Here is a 7,369-nt window from a genome sequence, read left to right on the forward strand (position 1 = left end):
GAGGTAAAAGGTGAAAGATGAGTGAATGTTTTTTTGAGATTAAGGAGAAAGGAAAGGGTAAGAGATGAAAGAAGAATGAATGCATTTTATTTAATATTTAAAAGGAAAAACATGAGCCCTTATTTAAAGAAATAAATCTTAAAGCCTTGGGCAGAGCAATAAGACTGACATTACAAGAAAATTACTTAAAATTTGAATTAAAAACCAACAGACAGCTTGACAATCTCCCAATTGTTAAGTTCCACGTTCAGTGGACAAGCGTGAACCAGACTAGCATGTTCATTCTCGCAAGAGTCTTGCTCAACAATAGCTATTGAGTTTGGAAACTCAAACCCATCACACCAAAAGCTTTCTCACAGATCACTGAGAGGGACCCCATCTACTCTCCTCAATAGAATTAACTGTCGGCCCTCCATGACCTGGTAGAGGGTTATTCCCAATGTTAGGATTGTCCTCTTTAAAGTTTAACCACCCAGCCTTAGTCAAACTTTGTACCTTGGTTTTTAGTGCCCTGCAATTTTCAATGGAGTGACCAATAGCTCCCGCATGATAATCACATTTGGCATTAACGTCGTATCCGCTAGGATATGGTGGTTCTATGGGCTTCATCGGGCAACGTACTACTAGTGAATTTTGTAGTAGGAGAGGGAACAAGTCAGTATAGGAGATAGGGATAGGGTCAAACTCAATTGGTTTCTGATCTTAGGTATTTTGTGACCTCACATGGTTAGAATTTTGGTTCCATGGCTGGGTAGATTGAGGTGGTCGTGCGGTAGGTATTGTGGGTGAAGCTTGCGGAGCTTGATGGATAGGTTGTTGAGGATGTGGTGAGACGGTAGTGATATTTGGGTAGACCATGTGAGGGGTATAGAGATAAGGAGGTTGGTTGTTAGGTGACCAAGGGGAGTTGAATGTCACTGCATTTGTATCTCCTTCTTTTTTCTTTCCTGCACCATTTGAAAATTTTCTTAAACCAGCTATTTCAATAGAGTTAACCACAATCTTCCCACTCCTCATGCCATTCTCAATCCTTTCCCCGATGATGACTATATCGGAGAAATTTGATAAAATATTGCCAATCATTTTATCATAGAACGGTGCTTGTAAAGTATCAATGAACAGGGCTACTGCTTCTCTATCAGACAAAGGAGGTTCCACTTGCGCTGCCACTTCTCTCCATCTCTGAGCATATTCCTTAAACGTTTCACCATCTTTTTTAGACATGTTACGTAGTTCAAACCTATCTGGAACCATGTCAAGATTATACTTATATTGTTTAAGGAAAGCATCAGCTAAATCCTTCCAGGAGCGGATATAGGCCCGTTCAAGATGCATATACCAATTTAAAGCTGCCCCAGTTAAAGAATCCTGAAAACAATGAATAAGCAACTTATCATTGCGAGCATACGCTGCCATCTTTCTGCAGTACATGGTCATGTGATTCTTTGGACAACTTGTTCCTTTATATTTATCAAATTCAGGAACTTTGAACTTTGGGGGGAACTCTATGTCTGGAACCAAACAAAGATCGACAGCTTCACCAATATCATAGCTACCTCCTTCCACAACCTTTAGCCTCTCTTCTAGCATTTGTAACTTTTCGCTAGACTGAACATGCTCAATTCCTGAGGTTGGTTGATATCCCCCAGAAGTTTGGTGAGGATTCCCTTGGTTGGTGAAATTAGAATTTTGGGCTTGGTAGGGAACTTGATGTTTGTAAGAGGTGGCATTCATGAGTGGAACCTCATGTTGGGTTGGTGGCATTTGTTTAGGCGGCTGGTTCACCAATGGTTGGTGCTTATCCGGAGGATCCATGATTGTTGGAGGTGTGTAGTTGGGCGGAAGGCCATATTGTGGCCATTGAACCTCTGGAGGGTCAACATGTTGGTCGGGATTGTTAAGATGTAGAGTTAATGGTTGTGCTGGGGCTGGGGTAAAGCCAGGTGGATACGCAGGAGAGGTTGATGATTCTCCTCTAGCTACTGGAGGGGTCCCTTCCATGTTTTTCACTTGTATAGATTGCAACATCTCTATAATTTGGGCCATTTGTTCCTTCAGTTGATTGATATCATTTCTCATTTCTTCGTTGCGTTCCTCCATCTCATCCAGATCTTGGCCTGAGAGCGTGTTCTATAACGATGCCGAGGAAACACTTTGTTTTTTTTTTGCTTTATTGCTTTCAAAATACAAAGTAAATTTTTATGAGTATAAAAGAAAAAAGAAGACACAAATTATTATTATTATTATTATTATTATTATTATTATTTATTATTATTATTATTATTTATTTATTTTTTTTTTGAAAATATTGGTTTTGTATTCAAATTAAAGAGTGATTCCCCATATCTTAACGCTAGAGGCAAAATCTCTTAGGTTATACAACGGTTGACACTTATTTCAAGGGAGCATTCACTCCTCAATGGATAAGGTCATCTTACTAGCAATGCAGCAGTACGAACCACATTTTCAAACAAGGATCAATCATTTCAAGATCAAAATGTGATTAACAATCACTCAAGGGAGAATTCTCTCCTCAATAAATGATGTCTAAAACAAGTTATCAAGTCAAATGTGCTATTATTTTAGCAGATCTTACCTACCCTTTGGAGATCATTTTTTTAGCACATTTATCCTAATACTCTTGCTTAACACTGATGCATTGCTCGTATGATTTTGAATTCCCTCCATATTGAATACTATCAATTATTTTAAGGTTTAAAAGAAAAGAAAAAAAAAAATGAGATGAAGACTTAATTAAAATGTGACTTACTATGCCCCTAATATGCATGTATGCATGACTTTTTATCATCTATCCTTTATTTATTAAAAAATTTATTTTAGGCAAGAAAAGCAACCTAAAAAATTGATATTGGATATAAATTTATGATGCATGAATGTATAACATATTTTTTTTGTTAGTATGAACATATATCAAAAGAGGGATAGAGAGTACTGCGATGTGACCTATTACGGTAAACCTAGGGAAGGAAAATTTCTAAGGTTAACACCCTACTTTGGAAGGTCATTAAGTCCACCTATTAGTGCATGGTTTTGTGGGTGAATCTAAAAACTTCTCAAGAATTATTGGTCCCCAGGTTGCCCTTATCATATAAATAAGGACCTAGCGCATGAACCAATCACAAGTAGGGAACATACCCTCTCAATATGATTAACCCATGCTACTAGTAACAACCTGAGTAGTGACTCAACAACGGTCAAGTGAGCATCAAGCCCCTCAATAACAGTCATCAAGCCACTTTCTCTTCTATGCTCGCACAGGCTCGGGTATAGAGTCCAAAGTGTGTGAGGTACAAGTGTTAGTGGGTGTAGAGATGCAAATAAAATAAATAAAACTATAATTTAAACTTAAATTCAAACAACACATGCGTAGCAAACAAAAATAACAAAACAAATAAATAGATAAAAAATAAAATAAAAGGAAAGGGAAAAAAATTAATATTTATAAATTCATAATTTTGCGCAATTAATTTAATAAGGCCTGACTCTCAAATTTCCCCAGCGGAGTCGCCATCTGTCATAACCGGGATCACGACGGGATAACGCTAACATTTTTATATTCAATGGAGCCGCCACCAATATTTTATTTCAAGGGAAAAACATTGGAAAACCCTTTAAAAGATAATCTTTAAAATTAAAGTTGGGTTCGGGAGTCGATTACGTGTAGGGAAGGTATTAGCACCCTACAACGCCCGTAAAAACAGTACCTTTAATTAATTGCGCAAAATTATATAAATTTATAAACATTTATTTTATTCCTTGAAAATGTGTATACATACATATATCTTTTTTTTTAATATGAGAGATGTTTCTTTTGTATTTTTTTTATTTAAAAAAAATAATGAGGATTTAGGTTAGCAAATGGCTAATCAATAAACCCTTCCAATAACATGAAAGATAGAATTGTTATTCGATCCATGTTATTGACTTTTATTTGTTGATACTAAAATATGTTTAAAGTGTAGGACAATGAATAAGTATTATATTAACTTTTATGATTTACATGATATTAAAGGGTAGAAGTTCTACTCAATTAATATCATTAACCATAAAAATAAATGTACATAAGAAAAATTATGTTTATATTTTTATTTAAAGAAATAGATTTTGCACAAGGATCCAAGTTAGCAAATGGCTAATCAATAAATCCCTCCAATAACGATAAAAATAGAAATGCTATTTAATTAACGTTATTGGTTGCAACAGATCTTTACTCTTTAGAAAGAAATTTCATATATGAGAGTTTAAGCTAGCAAATGACTAGTCATTAAACCCCAGGACCTAATAATGTTAAAGATAAAAATATTATTCAATTAACATTATTATTGGTTGTATATTAAATATTTTTTTTTTAAATAATAATCTTAAAGGCAACAAATCGTATTCACTATATACAAACAATAAGCAAAAATAAATAAACAAACAAACAAAAATAAAATAATAATAATAATAAATAAATAAATAAAAGAAAAATTAAGAGAAGAAACGATACCAAATGAGTTGAATCTTTGAATATGATGATCAAGAAGGTACTTTTTGGCTACCTTTCACACTACAGAGGTGTCTCATAGATTTTAAGAAATACAAAAGAGAGGGGGAAGAGAGAGAAAAAAAATTCGAGCTCTGAAGAGTACTGGACGAAATTTTTCAGCTCCTCCCCGGGGAAATGAGCCCCAGCTGTCTATTTATAGACTTCGGGAAGGGGTCCAGAACGGCCCGTTCCAAAATCGGAACGGCCGTTCTGGACATGGCCGTTGTGTGAAAAATTCGTATACTGGAACGGCCCGTTCTGAAATCAGAACGGCCCGTTCCAGCATTGAGAATAACACCCAATTTTTTAGACCGGAACAGCCATGGAACGGCCCGTTCTAGATGTAGGAACGGCCGTTCCAATATTGGAACGACCCGTTCCAATTTCAGAACAACCCGTTCCAAGTTAGGGTTTTTGGCCTTTTTGGAGCCTTGGAACGGCCCGTTCTGGACCTTGGAACGGCCCGTTCCGGGCCCAAAAAAAAAAAATACTTAATTTGTGCTTTTTGGCCCTCTAAAGTCCTGTCTTCTTGTCGGCATGTTTCGGGAGCTCCTTCCCTTCATAGTAGATGTCTATTTCATCACTTTTGTGAGTCCGGATAAAATTGATTATTCACAGCAATTATATAGTGGGAATTAGAAAGCAATTATATTTGACCATTTATTACAAGTTTCATTGTATTTTGTAACTCTTTGCGAATGTATGTGATCCTTATTTTTCATTTAGGTATTCTTGGTTAATATGATAAAATGCTACAGTTTTATACCCTTGACGTGAAATACTAATTGCGTGGTGAGCATAGTTGAAATTTTCACATCGTCTCATATGATGAAATAGAAGGCAAAATATAATTTTTAATTGTATTTGTTAAACTAAATATTTTCCTTACATAATTCTTTAGGTTGTCAGTCTCATATCTGCTAAAATGTTTTTGGTAACATCTATTATCAGGTTGAATGTGCAACTTTAAATCAAGAACTACAAGACATGGAAGCCCGTGTGCGCCGGGAACAAAAAAAGTCACCAGAAGAGGCAAATCAAGTAAAACAGGTATTTAAACAGATTATTGAGAAGAAAGTAGGCCATTTTTTTTAACTTTATTAGGTTTCCTTATATTTCATACTGTCTACAAAGTTTATCGATAAGTGTATAGCATATTTAGAGTCAATGTCGTTTGTTGTTTATTGCCACCAATTCAAAGCACTTTCGATTTTCTGTATAAATATAACTAGAGCACATATTTTGATTATTTTCTATCTTTTATGCATATTAAATGTCACTGTTTAGAAGTAGACCGTTCCCATTATTGATACGTTTTGTTTCTCTGTTTCAGGCTGAAATGCAAAAAATGAGAGTTGAAATGGCTGCCATGAAGAGGGATGCTGAGCATTACTCACGTCAGGTAATAATTATGTGTTCCTTTAATATTCTCTTGAATAAAATTTAAATTCACCAGTTGGATATAGAAATAAATAAAACCTCCGTGTTTCTTTGTGGGCAAAACTTAGACTTAATGGTCATACTGCTGCATTTCCAGTGAAATTTTCAAGTAACGTCCTCATGTACTGCATCATTTTCTGTAGTTTTTATCATATAAGCTGTCTTGTTTCTAATTTTGGGGTTAAATAACAGTAAAAACACTTGGTAAAACCATTTCTTTGCCTAAATGTGTGCCTTGTGGATTTTGATCTCTAAATGATGAAAAGTATCATGGCTATGGATATACTCCAATGAAGCTTTATTGTCATAGTTACACTGATAGAGGTCATTCATTATTTTTCATGTGTTGTTTTGCCGATTAAGCACATCATTAATCTTGGGAACTCCTCTTGATGTCTGTATTGTTCTTTTATCTTCATTTTAAATGATATCATGCATTTTCATAAAAAAGACTTGATATTTTTGTTTTGATTGATATTGTTTCAATAATAGTCTCTGGTAATCGATTACAATAAATGGGTAATCGATTACCAGAGAACCTTTTAATAAATAACTTTCGAACATATGATTTCCATTGTCTGGTAATCGATTACATGTATAGGTAATCGATTACCAGAGTTTTAAAACAATAGTTTTCTCAAATTCAGTAATCAAACAGTTAGCGAGGGATTCATCCCAGTTAGTGACGGATAAAATCCCTCTCAAATAGCGAGGGATTTAATGCCTCTCAAATAGCGAGGGATTTTACATACCTCTCAATCCCTCTCAAATAGCGAGGGATTTAATCCCTCTCAAATAGCGAGGGATTTTACATACCTCTCAATCCCTCTCAAATTGCGAGGGATTTAATCCCTCACAAATTGCGAGGGATTTAATCCCTCACAAATTGCGACGAATTTTTATTAATTTCTAAACATTTATTGTTACAAATTTGTGACGGAAATTATATTGTTTGTGACGCCTTAATTCCGTCACTAATTGTGACGGAGAAAATAATCCGTCACTAAATATTTTGTGACGCCAAATTTTGTGACGGAATCATTTCCGTCACAAATTCCGTCACTAACTTATTTGTGACGGATTTTATGAAGTTTAGTGACGGATTTTTTCCCTCTCTAATTTTAATTTTTCTAGTAGTGTGACACTAGGTATGACATTGGATCACATTGAGTGTTATTATTGGAGAAAATATACATACGAGAAGGAAGATTGAATAGTGTATATCAAAAAGTTACTTTTGAAAATAATGAAGTAGTAGAAGCTTGACAAATGCAGTGGTAAAATGCAATAGACTAGAAGGAGCACAAGTCTTTTATACTAGTTCAACACAGAGACTATGTCCAGTTCTCAATCCAACCAGATTGAGTTCCACTATCTTTT

The 7,369-nt window shown here is 35.0% G+C and overlaps 1 long non-coding RNA gene across 1 annotated transcript; it reads left to right on the forward strand.

Annotated features, from left to right (window-relative positions):
* The first annotated feature begins 5,180 nt into the window (after positions 1 to 5,180).
* LOC145950714 (uncharacterized) lies at positions 5,181 to 6,372 on the forward strand. Its single transcript, XR_014428583.1, has 2 exons — positions 5,181 to 5,599; positions 5,883 to 6,372. It is a non-coding gene; the product is annotated as an uncharacterized LOC145950714 (long non-coding RNA).
* The last annotated feature ends 997 nt before the right edge of the window (positions 6,373 to 7,369 follow it).

Source organism: Cajanus cajan, chromosome 8 (genome assembly GCF_000230855.2).
Source record: "Cajanus cajan strain Asha chromosome 8, NIPB_CcT2T_4, whole genome shotgun sequence".
NCBI lineage: Eukaryota > Viridiplantae > Streptophyta > Magnoliopsida > Fabales > Fabaceae > Cajanus > Cajanus cajan.